Source organism: Monodelphis domestica, chromosome 5 (genome assembly GCF_027887165.1).
Source record: "Monodelphis domestica isolate mMonDom1 chromosome 5, mMonDom1.pri, whole genome shotgun sequence".
Taxonomy (NCBI): domain Eukaryota; kingdom Metazoa; phylum Chordata; class Mammalia; order Didelphimorphia; family Didelphidae; genus Monodelphis; species Monodelphis domestica.
This window is the reverse complement of record NC_077231.1, coordinates 293,732,279-293,748,843: the sequence shown is the minus strand read 5'-3', so window position 1 is coordinate 293,748,843 and position 16,565 is coordinate 293,732,279.

The following is a 16,565-nucleotide window of genomic DNA, read 5'->3' as shown; positions in this document are numbered from 1 at the left end:
ATCAGGATGTAATTACCTCCCCTATCTCTTTTAGTCAGATTTATTTTTAGTTAGGCTTTGTCAGATATCATAATTGCAACTCGTGCCTTCTTTTTCTCAGTTGATACCCAATAGATTTTGCTCCAACCTTCAATTCTAACCCTGTGAGTGTCTACCCTACTCATGTGTGTTTCTTGTAGAAAACATATGGTAGAATTTTGGTTTCTAATCCACTCTACTATTTGCTTTCTTTTTATGAGTGAGTACATCCCATTTACATTCAAAGCTATGATTGTCACTTGTGTATGCACTGTCTCTGTGCATCGACTTTTCCACTTAAATCTCCTTCATGCAAAAGTGTCTTTGTGCACACTCATCTATCATAGATGAAAACGCACAAAGATAATCGTCATCCTAGGTTACCAAGAGACTACCACGACTATTTCCCAATATTTTGATATCCTCTCCTAGTTCTGCCCTTTCTTCTTTCACTATATCCTTTTAAAATAGTGGTTTGTTTTTAATCAGGCTACCTAATCCCCACCCTTATTATGCTTCCCTTTTAGCCACCTCCCTTTTTGTTCCATTTTTCTTATGATTTTTTTAGGATCTGTTAAGTTCGCCCACCCTTGTGCTTTCTTTTTGTGCTCCCTGCCCCACTCCCATGCCCTTTAGTTTTCCCTTCTCACTTTCCCTGTAGGATAAAATAGAATTTGATACCCCAATAGATCTAGATGCTCTTCCCTCTCAGAATTGATTTCACTGAGAGTAAGGTTTAAGTATTACCTATTAGCACTCTCTTCTTTTTATTCTTATAATAGTATTCTTCCCCTCCCTTTCCCATATGCCTCTTTGTATGATAAAGATTATCCTATTTATCTTATTCCTTCAAGTTTCTCTTGATGCCCTCTTCTTCCCCCTCCCTTTTTCTTTTTTTGCATATCATCTTATACCACTTATTACCCTAGTCTTTACCTGTAAATAATTCTTCTAATTACTATATTAGTGAATATAATTTTTGAGAGTTACAAATAACATTTTCCATATATTAATATAAACAATTTGATCTGATTGAAGCCCTTAAAGAAGAAAATTAAAATAAAAAAAAACATTTTCCCTTTTCCCCTCTCTTTCTTATTTACCTTTTTTATGTTTCTCTTGATTTTTGTATTTGGATATCAAATTTTCCACTTAGTTCTGGTCTTTTCTCTATGAATACTTGGAAATCTTTTATATTGTTTGTTGAATGTCCATACTTTCCCCTGGAAGTATGTAGTCAGTTTTGATGGGTAGATAATCCTTGGTTGAAGATCCAATTTTCTTGCCTTTCCGAATATCATATTCCAAGCTTTGTGGTCCTTTAGTATAGAAGCAGCCAGATCTTGTATAATCCTGATTGGTGCTCCTTGATATTGGAATTTTCTCTTTTGGCTGCTTATTAAATTTTCTCCTTAGCTTGGAAGCTCTTGAATTTAGCAATTACATTCCTTGGAGTTGTCTTTTGAGGATTTATTGTAGAGGGTGTTCTATGAGTTCTTTCAATGTCTATTTTGCCCCCTTGTTCAAGAACATCAGGGCAGTTTTCTTGGATAATTTCTTATAGTATGATGTCACAATTTCTGTTTATTTCTGGATTTTCAGGTAGACCAATGATTTTCAAATTGTCTCTTTGAGATCAGTTTTCCTGTTGTATTATCTTGTCAGTGAGATATTTTATGTTTTCTCCTATTTTTTTCAGTGTTTTGACTTTACTTTATTAATTCTTGCTGTTTTACATGATCATTGGCTTCCAATTGCCTAATTCTAGTCTTTAAGGACTGGTTTTCCACTATAATCTTTTGACTTTCCTTTTCAGTTAGGTCTAACCTGCTTTTTTTTTTACTTCCATCTGTTTCTCCAATTGGAAGTTCCTGTCCTTCAAACTGTTATTTTTCTTTCTGAACTATTTCCCACTTTTCTTGCCAAAATCCTTCTATCTTTTTTATTTCTTTAAAAACCCTTACCTTCCATCTTGGAGTCAATACTATGTATTGGCTACAAGGCAGAAGAGTGGTAAGGGCTAGGCAACGGGGGTTAAGTGACTTTCCCAAGGTCACACAGCTGGGAAGTGTCTGAGGCCAGATTTGAACCTAGGACATCCCATCTCTAGGCCTGGTTCTCAATCCACTGAGCTACCCAGCTGCCCCCCTTCCATGTTTTTGATAAGGTCCAAATTATATTCTTCAAGAGCTTGTGGCCAATTTTCATTTTTTAAACCTTTGGATGCATTTATTTTTATGTTGTCTTTGCCTATTTCCTCTGTAGTCTGGATTTTTCCAACATAAAAATTATCCGGAGGCAATGCCTTTTCTTGTTTTTCTCAGTGTTGGGTAGTTGTTATTCCTGGGAGTTGTTTGCCATCACTATGCTTTCCAGTCAGAAGCCTGAGTGAGGAGGGCAGTCTCTCTGTGTATAGAGCTATGGAGTGTGGTTTTTGACTGAGGTTTTTGACTCTTGAGTCTCTGCAGCTTCTACTGTTTATTGCCCTTTTCTGCTCTCCAGCCTGCTGGGTTCTCAGGTCTAGATGCTAAATCAGGGGTAGGTCTTTGGTGGTCTTAGTCAGCTTCCAAGGACCTAGAGGTGCCCCTCACTCACTCACTGATTCTAGCACACTGGCTCTGACTCTGGCTCCATAGTTGGGGTGGGGGAGTGTTGATCAGCTTGTGTTATAGTGGAAGCTATTTCACCCCCTTTTAGTGTGGAAATGTCCAAATCCCAAGTACGTTCAATGTTGTGCCCTACTATAGAGTCCCTTCATTCATATGAATTAATTTTTTTTTGCTTTTTGAGGTTGTCTATATTGGTAGGTGGTGAGAAGAGGAAGAGTCTTGGGTCTACTCTGCTGCCATGTTAACCCAGAAGTCTCAGATTCATCAGTTTTTAATAAAGAAAAGAGTTTTTCAGATCAAAAAGTGGTGAATTATTGCCTTAAAGGAATCCAACAACTGTTCTGATTGTTCAGCCTTTCTACTACATATTGTCTTAAAATGCATGTCTTTACAAAGTTTCTCTGGTGAATTTTGAAACTTAGTGTTTAATTGTGTAGTCTAAACATTGATTACTGCTTTCCAAAGGACAGAAGAGCCCTACTAAGTAATATTTAGTATTAAAAAGAAATTTAACTAATTGTTTGAATCATTTATTTTCACTGAAAATAACCCTCCTATTGTGTTAATGCCCACAAGAGATTATAGACTCAGGAATAAGGATATAGACTTTAGATAGTGAAGGGCCCAGAGCCACAGAATGAACAGATAGTGTCAGATAATGGTCAAGAAATTTCAGAAGGAAGTGATTACACCCAAGACACTGTATAATTTTTGTAAAATCTAGACTTAAAAATTTTTTTGAGAAAAATCTTCAGGAAAAGAAGATCCTTAAATCCCCAAATCAAGAAAGCAAACTGTTTAGAGTAGGTGCCATAAAGAAATCTAAAATCTAAAAGAAACCTACACTGCATCCAGAACGAACTTTGAGATGTATTAATTGAACTGAAGGGGGTTGAACATCTCATTCTGAATGTAAACTCTTATGCCAAAGGAGACTGCCCCCAACTGTTTTTTTGTCAATGTGCCTAGCAAACACTGGTTTTGCTCTCTCTCTTCTATTTCCCCCATTATCTCTAACTATTATAGTTTCCTCTTAGAAAGTATAATATTGTATGCACCCTTAGCTAGAAGATCTATAGACTTATAAGCTAGTTATGCTAAATGATTCATTGGGGAAACTAGTCTCCCAAAGAATCACAGGGGGAATTGTGAAGCTAGGATTGACTCTCCCCTTGCCTATTTTTAGTTAATCACATCAAGAACTTAAAGTACCCCTACTTACCATTAAGAATGAGATTTGAAAAGTCACTTACTAGAGTAAGTGACAACAAAGGCCACTGCCTCCCCCTTGGTCAGTGCTAGGCAAATTGAAAGACTTCCATTGGTTTATGTGAAAAAGGAGTGAGGTGGGAAAAAGGGGTATAAAAAGAGAACAAAATTCATTTCCTGGTGTTTGGAAAGATTGGTTCCAGAGGAGACCTTTTACCTGAATCCTGCATCGGCTTTTTGGTGAGTGACTCAGACTTGCACGTGGAGATTGGAATTTTGTTGGGGAGCAAGCTGAATTTCATCTGATCAGCACTTAACGTAGGCTAGGCAACTCCTTACTTCTTCCCCTCCTATATTTCATACTTCAATTCTTTCTCTTCCTCATTATAAATAAAGCTGCTAACCATTTTTTTCTGGTTTTGGGATAATATTTTGACTTTGATGACCACATCATCGAATTTATAACTCTCTTATTTAGTCAAAACCCCAATTTAACTCTTACAACACCCAAAGATCATTGGCAACAACCCAAGAACCCTACACACAAGGAGCAGGCAGGCAGACACAAATTTTCATATTTCTTTTTCACATCTTGCCCTTTCTTTCTCTGAAGACCACATGTATTCTCTGCTATATAGAAGAAAATTTACATTCATAGCTGCTGAGTTTCCTACATAATCTAGGGTGAACTAAAAAAAGAACCTTTCAGGAGGAGCCATAAGTGAGAGCTTCAAAGAATGTGAAATTGGAGGACACACAATGTGACGGTGCCTTTATTCTTATTCTCTGCCTCAGTTGTGTCTTTTTGCCTGAGTGTGTGTGTGTGAGAGAGAGAGAGAGAAAGAGAGAGAGAGAGAGAGAGAGACAGACAGAAAGAGAGAGAGAGAGAGAGAGAGAGAGAGAGAGAGAGAGAGAGAGAGAGAGAGAGAAAGAGAGAGAGAGAGATGGGGGGGCAGACAGAGACAGAAACAGATAGACAAAGAGAGAATGTGCACATTTTTTCCTTCTTATCTTATAGTCTAGAATGCTGAAAATTAGATTGGGCCAGTCCCAGTCACTCATTTTAAGATAATCAGTTTAGGCACTCTTTGCCAGTTGAAAAAAGGAAGAAAACTGGCAAGCTAAATATTCTCCCTACCAGCATGAAAAGTATCAGTTACCTCCAGGTGGACTGAACATTGCAGACCATTTCTCTGAGGCAGGGGAGAACTTGAGTGACTCTCAGACATGAATTTGACCACAGAATATTTAGTATCAAAATTACAGCCACATCTTGGTCTTTTTCTAACATTTGCTGTATCCATTGAGAAGACCAGGTTTGCATATCCACCATCTTAACCAAGGGATTTTAGGAAGCCAAGTTCAAGTGGATGTTACTTGACTTCCTTAAAGGAACGCGAGCTATATATTGATAGGAAATAATGCTCCAGTACTCAGGAGGGCTAGACTAAGAAATTTCTATAGTTCTAGCAATTCCAAATCTGTCCATGTCACTTCATCCTGAAGAATTCTTTTTAATATGGACTATAGTTCTCAATTCTAGCAGGAGACTTTATTGTTGATTCTGCTTTGGGAACTTACATTGTCACCACTTTGAAATTTCAGGTGAATATGCAAAATCATCAGCAGAAATCTGTCACTGGACTCAAAGGGGACAATCTTATGTTGAAAGGCAGCACTTTGCTCAATAGGGCAGTAGGGGCCTCTGTGTGACCCTCAACCAGCCAGAAATGGCAGCTGGAATCTGTGATTTCATGTGCTTGGAATTCTAATCTACCCACTAGGTCAAAATTAGGGATCTGGGAAATGTATTCACAATGTCTAGATGACCTAATTGGCCCCAGGCTACTATGTCTATATCTTGCAAGGGCACAATTGTTTGCACTTTGAGAACAGGGATTGTTTGGCCTTTCTTTGTATCTCTAGCACTTAGCAAAGTAGCTCTCACATAGCAAACACTTTTTGTTTTTAACTCTTAATTTCCATCTTAGAATCAGTACACTATATTGGCTCCAAGGCAGAAAAGCAGTAAGAACTAGGCAATGGGGGTTAAGTGAGTTGCCTAAGATCACATATCTAAGAAGTGTCTAAGGCCAAATTTGAACCCAGGAACTCCTGTCTCTGAGTCTGGCTCTCAATCCACTGAGCCACCTATTCTCCCTCGTAGTCAACAATAAATACTTATTGCCTTGAATATGAACAGTCTTGAGTCCAGGCGTGACTTTGAGAGAAACACATGTGTAGACAGAGTATGTCTTGAGTTGGGTAAAGAGAAGAATTGACACCCCAAGAAAATACAAACCTTTAGGCATGTCAAAAGTATTGGCTGGAAAGGAGGCCAAAAAGGGACAAAATGGAAGGCAAGAAAGTGCATGCAAATCAGCTGTGTGTGCACACAAATACAGAAAATGTGTAAGTAGTAGTTAGTTGAGTAGCCACACCACCTTCTCATTCTCCCTTACCTTAGGGAGGAAGGTGCTGTGAAGATTAAATTAACTCTCCCCTGATTGTGATGATTAAATTAACTCCCCTGCCCATTTTTAGATTTAATCATCAAAAGTGTACACATCCCACTTAATCTATATGTGGGGGAGGTCTGTGACCCACACCTACAATAGTGGATGACAAATCAGAATTGACTGACTGCCCCATGGGCAGTTATAAGTAAAACTATATGCAAAGAAGTGTCTTTATTAGGAATTACAACTTCCTGTGAAAGGACTTCTTCATTCTTTGGAGTTCTCTCATGCTTCTGGAGTTCTGAGTTCGAGTTGGAGGCTAATGAAGAATCTGCTTACTGGACCTGAGACTTTGAACTTGGTGTGATTATTCTTAAATCTCTCCCTTCGGACTGACATGTGGTGAGTGAAAAAGGCTGACTCCTTTTTCTGGATTTTCTGAAGAGAGGCTCCCTGTATCCCCAGGTCCTCAGCTGAAAGCCATGGCCTCTCCAGCTAGCCCTACCTGGGTTGAGCCAGGGCCGAAGCAAAATACTTAGTGTACAGGCTAGATATCTTACCCTATTCACTCTCTGATTTTCTTACTTCTACTCTTTCTAATAAATTGTTAAAATTAATCTCTTTGGAATTAAATTCTTGGTGACCCTATTCTTAAATACAGTCCAACCTTTTAATAGAACCCCTCACCTTTCTACCCCTTACAGTGCCAAGGTCCATTCTTATTTGTCCTTCATGTTGAAGAAGACCAATGATATCACAGGGTGGTGTCTTGATTTGGGCTTGAATTAGATTTAAGTAAGGCAGAGTTGCATAAAGTCATCAGTCTCACTCTCTCTTCCAGACATCACAGTTCATGGGAGGACAGAAGTGAGAAGGATTGGTCATGGCCCCAGATGCAGTGGGTAACCTTGGAGTTTTCCATGTCTGACCAAGCTCCAAGTTATCCACAGCTCCTATTTTAGTTGCCTTGATGGCCATTGGAACAAGTTGTGTTTATCTGCCCCTTCAGCCATGGACATCTTCACAAGCTTGGTGCAGACATCCTCCTCATTCACCAAAGAATCAGTACCTTTGATGTCACTTGTCTGAGCTCCTATTCAATGAGCTAGATGGATGTGTTACAAGGATATGCAAGTAAAATGCCAACGTTGACCATTATTGTAGTGAATTGTGATGAATGACAAAGCAATTTTCATGCTCCTTAGTGTGGTCTTTACTTTTGTTCAACTGATCCTAGAAGATTTGTCAGGGGGAAAATTTCCCTGAGGCCATAGGTTGGCCATTCTTTGAGAAGTAAGTCACTGAATGTTGTTATAGTTGGAAAGGTATTAAAGGTTTCCTGTTTGAGTCATAGCTTGGTTTGCATTTGAGGGTTGCATTCTTCTCAAATATTCAAGCATCCCTCCCTGACTAATGGATACCTGGCTTCCATTTTAAGAATGGCAGGGATAGGGAACTCCTGAGGGTCTAGCTGATTCCATCTTTGGACAGTTCTCATTATCAGAAAACTTCTCATTATGAGTTGAAATCTGTTTCCTTATCACTTCTGGCCAATAGTTCAGGGTGATCCTTCCAGAATGATCAGAACATGTCTATTGGTTCTTCATATATTTGAAAGCAGGTATTATTCTTTCCCCTTCATGTTTTCCTTTTTCCTGACTAAATATCTCACCACTTCTACTAAGCTTGTTCTAGATAATCGATGCTTTCCCCCCCTAAAATGTGGTGCCTGAAATAATCTACTGTAGATATTAAAATTTCTTTAAAAGGAACATGATTTACTAAGTCACTACAGAATGCTAATTGAAATTAGCTACAAAATTCACAAATCTTTTGTTCTGCCATCAAGAATAATAGATATTCAACTCTGCTATTCTTCTATTACTCCAGTCATTACTATTCCTTCCCTTGTCTTCTTAAAAAAAAAAACAACCCTTACCTTCAATCTTAGAATCAATACTGTATATTGGTTCCAAGGAAGAAGAGCAGTAAGGGTTTGGCGATGGAGGTTAACTGACTTGCTCGGAATTATATAATTAGGAAGTGACTGAGGCCAGATTTGAACCCAGGGACCTCCCTTCTGTAGACCTGTCACCACTAAGTCACCTAGCTGCCCTATCCTTGCCTCTTAATTTTCAGGACATTTTTGTTGGGAAAAATCCTAAGATGATCAGTGGAGACATTCTTTCTCCTGTATTGGCAATATCAATGTATTAATCTTCCAGAGCTGAAGGGAGTAGAGGAGTGTCTGGAGGCTGGTAAAGTAAAGACATGTGTTTCCTGATATTATTGATATAGTTATATATTGGTGACCATATATTTTCTTTCTTCTCTGTCTGTTTGTCTCTGTCTCTTTCTCAACCTATGATTTTACTGATAGTGGAAGCTCTAGGTATGAGACCTTATGCTCATACAGATCAATATTTTTTTTTTCCTGGGGCACTTAGAATAAGTAACTAATCAATAGTTATACTGGTGAATGACAGAGGTGAGATTTGAACCTAGATCTTTCTGACTTCAATTTCTGCTCTATCCATTACACTATACTGCTTCTACTTTCATCCATATTCTACCATAAAATTTGACTCCACTAAATAAACTGGAAATGTTCACCTAAATCCAGTGTGTTTGGTCTGGATTCTATGTACCTAAAACTTTGATAACTGTATTTTCATATTATTGCTTTCATTTTTCATCTTGTATATTTTATTTTATGCATACTAATAAAAGTGTACATGAAACCCAAAATTAGGAGACCTAGCTGAAGAAAGAGCACCATTTTGTTGATCTTGATGGAACACAAGAGTTGTCCATCAGGCATTCCTCATTCTTGTCACATCTTCTTCCCTTCCTATTCATAGATCTTCAAGCCACTTTATTTTTGTTCCATAAAATGTTGTTCTTATCCACAGAGATAATAATCAACCCCCAGCTCTTTTATTTTCTCCTCCAAGGAAAACTTGTGAGTCACCCATCCATTTCCCTTCATTTAGAGTGAAAATACCAAGATAGATATGGTTCAGTTCCTTCAGTAATTGGCCACATATTAAGGTGAACAGCTTCTGGTAATGAGGGTCTATTTTCCTAGATCACTTCCTAGACCACTGACACAATTCATTGCAAGGATCTCACCCAAAACCTTTCTCCATGGGTATAATCCAACATTTGATGCTCATCTATTGGCATGACCTTGAAGATCAAGTCACATCCATGCTATACTGTTGAGCACCACTTTTGTATTTAACTTTTGTAAAATGTTATTCACATTAGAATAATTGTTGAATTAGTGTTTCCAAGTCATTTAAGGGGATCCAGATTATATTCAGTTCAGCAAATATTTATTAAATGCCTAATGTAGTCAGAGTACTGTAGAGAATAGAAGTGTCCAAAGCATAAGGGATAATACAAAATCTTGATAAGAGAAGAAAACAAGCATTTATTAAGCTCCTGCTATATGCAAGTAGTCTACTAAGTGCTTTAAAAATGTTATCTTATTTGATTCCATAAGACTTCACAGAATTCACAGTTTGGTATAAGAATGAAATATATATCGATAACTCAAATATACAGTGTTCCATGGACAGTTTGTTGGATATAGACTTATGCATAATGTAAGTAGATAAAAACCAATGAGTAGGCTGATGAATGAGGCATGATTATACATAGAAAACTACTGCAAAAGTTCTTAACATGGTGTCTGTGGTCCTCAAAGGAGTCTGTGAAAAGATTGTAGGGGGTCCAAAAACTTGGGTGAGGAAAAATTACATCTTTATTTTTATAGTGCCTGAAACATAGCTTAATAAATATTTATTGACTGACTGATTAAACTCTAATTGAAATTCAGTCTTTATTTCAATTAATTTTTAACAAGCATTGTTCTAAGAATGGGCCTGTGACATAAAATACATTTAAGACCTTCTGGCATACTATATCTGTAGGGATTTTTTAAGTGTTGTCAAAAACATTTTGTGCATAGATTATTTGGGGTGATGCAAAATTAAAGAAAACTACTTGCTCTGTCCTGGGAAGTCATGGGAACTTGGACAAGTTTTTCAGTATATCTTGATGTCACTTAGGTAAATTCCAACACAAATTGGTCTAACCTGAGAAAAGCTCCCATGTCACTCTCACAAAACGCAGACCCGTGAAGACTAGCCTGGTCTTCCGTGAGATCTTCACTTTCCTTGTCCATGTCCATCACTAACCTCTGTGCTTTCCCTGTGTGAAAACTACAAGGAGACACCCAAAATTTACACATGACTTCAAGGAAGAAGAAAACCCCAGTAGCCACTGTGGGTGTTGAAACTGACATGTTGACCCATTCTCACCCTTTTATCAGCTGTATCTTGCTTTGATTTATCAGAACAATGGATTGATCAGAGCAATCTAAAAAATTCATAGACTTGTGGAAATAAATGCCTTTTAAAATGTATTTGTAGGGAAGGCTAGGTGGTTCAGTGGATAGAACACCAGTTCTGAAGATAATGGGAAGTCTTGAGTTTAAATTTGGCCTTATACACTTCCTAGTTAAATGACCCTGGGCAAGTCACTTCATTACAATTGCTTGCTTTGGAAGGAATAGTATCAATTCTAAAGCAAAAGATAAAGTTTTTCTTTAAAAAAGTACAAGTAACGACCTTTCATGGGTAGGGGGATGGGGAGCGGCATAATCATAGAAGATGGACACTAGATCAAAGGCTTGTATTTCTCTCTACTTATGTTACCACAATTTTCATGGACAGCTCCTACCCTAGAGGTGTGTATCTCCTGTGGTCTTTGTGACACTCCATTTTCCAGACAAAATCAAAGCATCCTACCCTTCTTTAATTCCTTTGATTACAAGAATACCAAGAACAAGAGATCAACAGCTTGGAAAAATTGGTTCAATGTTCACTTAAGGTTTCTAAAGGAAATGAAGTGGGATTGTAAGCATATGGCTAACATCCAGAGTGCTTTCCTTAAAGAATGACACTAAAAAATCCAGGAAGTGAGTCCCTGTGTTTTCTGTTCCTGTGTGTTCTGCTGCCCTCTTAGCCCTTGGTTTTCAGAGCTTGAATTCTGCTCCATAAGGTTACAGGGCAAGTATCACATATAATTCTTTGGAAGCAGTATTCTCAAACTCTACTTTCAGAGTTCTAATCCTAGTTCCACTAATAACTTGCTGTGATAACTCCAGGAATGTCACCATACCCTCCAAGGACCTCAAATTCCTCACCTGCAAGACAGGAATAATTACAGTGACATAGCTTCCTAGAGCTCTGGTGAGGAATTGCTAATGATTATGATCATTAAGCATTTTCATCGTCCACAGGTATTAAATGAAGTGCCCACTGCATGCTGAGCTCTGTAAGAGGTACTTGGGCATGATGAGGAACCCTTCAAATATGTCCTCCATTCTCAAATCCCCTATATTATATTGAAGAGAGGAGAAAGATCTACAGAAAAGGGTGAATTATTACCAATAAATCAGTAACCTAATAACTATTGTTACAGGAAAATTATGAAATTGTGAGGTCAGGCATGGTCACAATCTTTCAGTGTTTGCCACATGCTTTCTCGGTTGTCAGCTGGGAGGATGAGGAAGACAATGATAATGAAGATGATGGCTAGTATTTATATAGTACCTATAATATACTAGGAACTGTGCTAAGACTTTGCAAATAATATTTTGTTGATCCACACAATCCAGTGAATTAGATGCTCTTATTATATCGATTATATTGATGAGGAAGACATAGATTAAGTGATTTGCCTAAATTTGCCATAGTAAATTCCAAGGTCAGATTTGAACTCAAGGGGTAAAGCAACTGTCAATAGGTCACCATATATGTTCATCAAAGAGATAGAGTTTGATTCAATTCAAGTTCATTTTAACTCCCCAACCAATGCTCTGCTCTAATTAAAATTCATAATACATTTTGGTAAGAAAATAGTGGATTTGAGTAAATCAGACAACTCAAAGGTGGGCATTTCTGGCTTACTAAGTCTCATAGATGAAAGTTGAGTTCATATATTGAGAAATAAATTAGAGAACAACTTTTTGGCATGTCATGTTTCTCTTATAGTACTTTATCTCCCTTATTCTTCAAGATAAGGCACTCAACCCCATGTACTTGAGTTATCTCACAACAAAATGACTTGGAAAAGGAAATGAAAACTACTCCATCTTTACCAAGAAATTCCCAAATCGGATCACACAAAGTCAGACACACCTGAAAATACTCAACCACAGCATCCTTCAAAAGATATGTGACCTCCTCAATGAGAATATTCCCTCTATTAGTGCAGACCATGACATATCTATGTCTTCGCAGTCTCTATAGTTCTCATCTATATTCTCCTGTCCCTTAGATCACACATTTAGTGCCAGGGGCCATCAAGCCATAGTTTGGCATGGTCCCTTGTGAAAACCAGAAGGTCACAAAGTGGCCCCTAAGAAGGATGGAGCCATCCACTCAGCCCCCTTCTGTGTGACTTCTCTCACTAACATTCCATAATTATTGGAATTGCTATGATTATTCCCCGGGAAAAATAGAGGAGAGCAACATGCTTGCAGAATTAATAGAGATGTCCCACTCTGTTCCCCCAGAATATTACCAAAAGATTTTACTCACAAAATTAAACTTAAGGACACTTATGTACCCACTTAGATAAGACCCTCTTTTCTAGGCATAAAAATTCTGGCAAATCTGTGCTCAGAATTCCCCAAACTAAATCTGGGTTATGTTGATTCTACCCTCTGACCCTGCACTTAGCAACAGTGTTTTTGTTGACTATCTTCTTAGACTTCGTGGCTGTTGTTAGGATCTATGGAAACATGTATGTTGAAAATGAAACTATGCCAAATATATATGTGACTGTGAGGGTATAAAATAAAGCCAAGCCTCAGCCAACATGAAACAGTTTTTTTTTCTGTGAAACCTGTGCTGCTGGTTGAATAAGAAAGCTGTGTCCCATTCATCATTTCACTGACACCCCCCCACCTCCAAGACCCCATCCCCTGTGGGAGGCTGTATCCACCCCACAGCAATTTAGAAGTCAAAGCTGCCCAAACAGTCCAACACACTCATTTTATAGAAATTTTATAGGGTAAATTGAGGGACTGTTTACTTGCCTAAATTATACATATAGAAAGGGTCAAAGTTAGGCTACTCCACAGAAGTTCCAAATGTCAGTTACTTTCCTATGCCTTTTTATGTTCTATCAATAGGAATTCATCACTTGGGCTGGCCCAACTCCTATCTTTTACCTTCATCATGTGACTGGGAGCCCCCTTATTTTCTAAGCATACCACTCTCCAGTGAAATGTGTGAATTATCATGTCTGAGCATGTTTTTGTCTATCATTCATTTCTCCTTTGTCCTATGGTTCACTCACAATCTTGATTTTTTAAAAATGGTGGTATTCTGTTCTCAGCAACCAGGTGACACTTCCAACAGAACAGATGTGGCAAAAGTATGAGTTTTGGAGCCAGGGTGGGTGAGCAATTTGTGAATAGTTAAAATGCTATATATTTCTGATTTTCACTCTTCTAAATCTAAATATTTTTAAAGATATATTAATTCCTAACCAATACCATTCCTTGACCTCAAGTGCACTTTGAATTTGATACGAATACTCTAATAGATTCAGCAAATGTTTCTCGAGCACCTACAATGTGCCCACCACTGTAGTAGATTCAGAGAGGGGTAGGAAAGAGAAGAGAGTAAGACATATTGTTCAATCTCATGGACACTTCAACAGCCATGGAATATTGGGTAATGAATGCACCTCTTTTTTTTCTTCAAATGATTTTATTGGTATCTATTCCTTTCAGCAATTAACCAATAAACATTTATTAAGTACCACATATGTGCCAGACATTGAGGATAAACAATCTCAAGGAGTTCCCTCCATTCTAACAAGGAAAAAAAAACTAATTTGTGTGTGTGTGTGTGTGTGTATGTGCTTGCACTTTCCTGTGTGTATAGAATAAATACAAGGCAATGGGCAGGAGATATTAGAATCTGGGCAATCAGGAAAGGCTTCAGGAGCATGATGTGAGCCTTGTAGGAAGAAAGGGATTCTAGGAGGCAATAGTGAGTAGGGAGTATATTCCATATCAAATGGGAATTTGGAATATAGTGTCATTCATAAGAAACATACAGGTCATTTCCAAATATGACTTCTCTACCCCCAAGAAGTCAATCTCTGTAACAAGAATAAAATAATAATAATCAAACAATTCAGGAAATTGAAGCAATACAACAAAAGTGTATGATGACAAATTCAGTGGTCCTCACCTTCAGCCAAGGATCAAAGCATCTTAGCTCTAGGGGTGGACATCTGAGTTCTTTTATTTCAGCACTCATTATAAAAATATGATAATATAAAAATAATAATATATTAAATAATAATAATAATAATATAAAATTTATGAAAATCAAGAAGCTAAGTACCATGAACATTAAGTAAACTACCCAAGGTCAGAAGGGGTACTTTTCAAGTGAGGATGTAAATGCAGGAAATCTGTATCCAGAATTAGTGCTATTTCCTTTGTTCCTTACTATTTCTCCTTCCTCTGAGTAATCTTGGTTTCCACAAAGCTATGCTAATAGAGCACAAGCTCTAGGCTCTGCCAGCCTAGTAAGACTTTGATTACCCTCCTAGAAACATGCTATATGTGTGCTGCTCAATGATTCACTTAACTAATAAAATGTTTTAAAAATATCACCAAAAGCCAGTGACCAAGTAATTACTTTTGAGGGGCTTAGGGGGAGTTGAAGAGCAGAAACATATCATATGCCAAGATTTGGACCTATTGCCATTTACATCAGTAGAAGCAACATCTACATTTAATCAGTCAATTACCATTTAGTAAATGCCTACTGTATGTCAGGGATCATGCTAAGCTCTTTGAAATTACAGTATGTTGGAGTATTCATTGAATTTAATGAATAGAAGAAATAAAAAGTTCTATTGCAGATCTATGGGAAGGATGGATTACTCCTAGCTGAAGGGGGACCAGAAAATCCTTTATAGAAGAAATAGCAACAGAGCTGGGTTGTGACAGATGGGCAGAATTGTGCTAGATTAATACAGGAGATAAATGATCATAGAGTTGGGAGAATTAGCTAATGAGTATCTGAGGTCTGATTTGAAATTAGGTCTTCTTGACTTTAATGTAATGCCCTATTCATTAAATTATAATATCTAGTAGCTCTAGAACAGAGTTTATGGCTAAAAATCATAGCTAACCAAAGATATTTGTTTTGTTTCCAGAGATTGGGATATGGGGTCACATCAGTGGCTCAGTGGATAGTCAGGCCTGGAGACAGGGTCCTGGGTTCATATCTGGGCTCAGACACTTCCTAACTGTGTGACTCTGACTGAGTCACTTAACCCTAATGGCCTTGACTTTATACTTCTCTTTCTTGAAATTGATGTTTAGTATTTCTTCTAAGACAGAAGGCAAGGGTTAATAAAAGAGGTTGGGGTATGGGGAGGTGGGCAGTGATTAAGTATGTCTTCTTTATCACATAATATGTAATGTTTTAGAGATAAATTTCAAATCTCTTGGTAGCAAGAACTGTAATGGGCTCTGAAGCTGAAATTTCCCAGGAACAGGAAAAAAATGTACATACTCAAAAAACATGTGCAAAGACTGGGGCTGGTAGTGAGATTGCTAAAGTAATTGAAATCCATGGAGCTTATTGGGAGAGAGCCAACTCTGTATATAGTAAGCCAAGTCCAAACTCACAGAAAACATCTCCAAATGTCTTTACCTTCTTTTCTCATGTGTGTTTGGAACAGACCATGCGGTGCTAAAACAGCCTGTTCTGAAAACCATATACACATTCTCACACACACACACACACACACACACACACACACACACACACTTAATCACTTATTGATGTGGCATTAGCTAACACATGATTTTTTTTTTAATTTAAGGATGAGAGAATTGTAGGTGCCAACTTTTGGATACTTTGAAAAATTATGACTCTCTAGTTATATGACAGCAGCTTCCAGAGGTCATAACATCTTTGGCTAAACTTGATTTAACTACTTCAGCCTGTTCTTTCTCCCTTAGGGAAACAAAAACAACAGTGTCTTTCAAACAGGAGTCTTTATTGTTTAGATATAACCAGTTCCCATATTTATTTTTAATTAAATTCATCTAAAATCCCCAAATATTTTTAATGAAACTAAATATTGTATAATTAGAATAACCAGTCTTTCCCCTAGAAGACAAAGATATTCCTTTTTTAATTAGAAAGATGGAAAA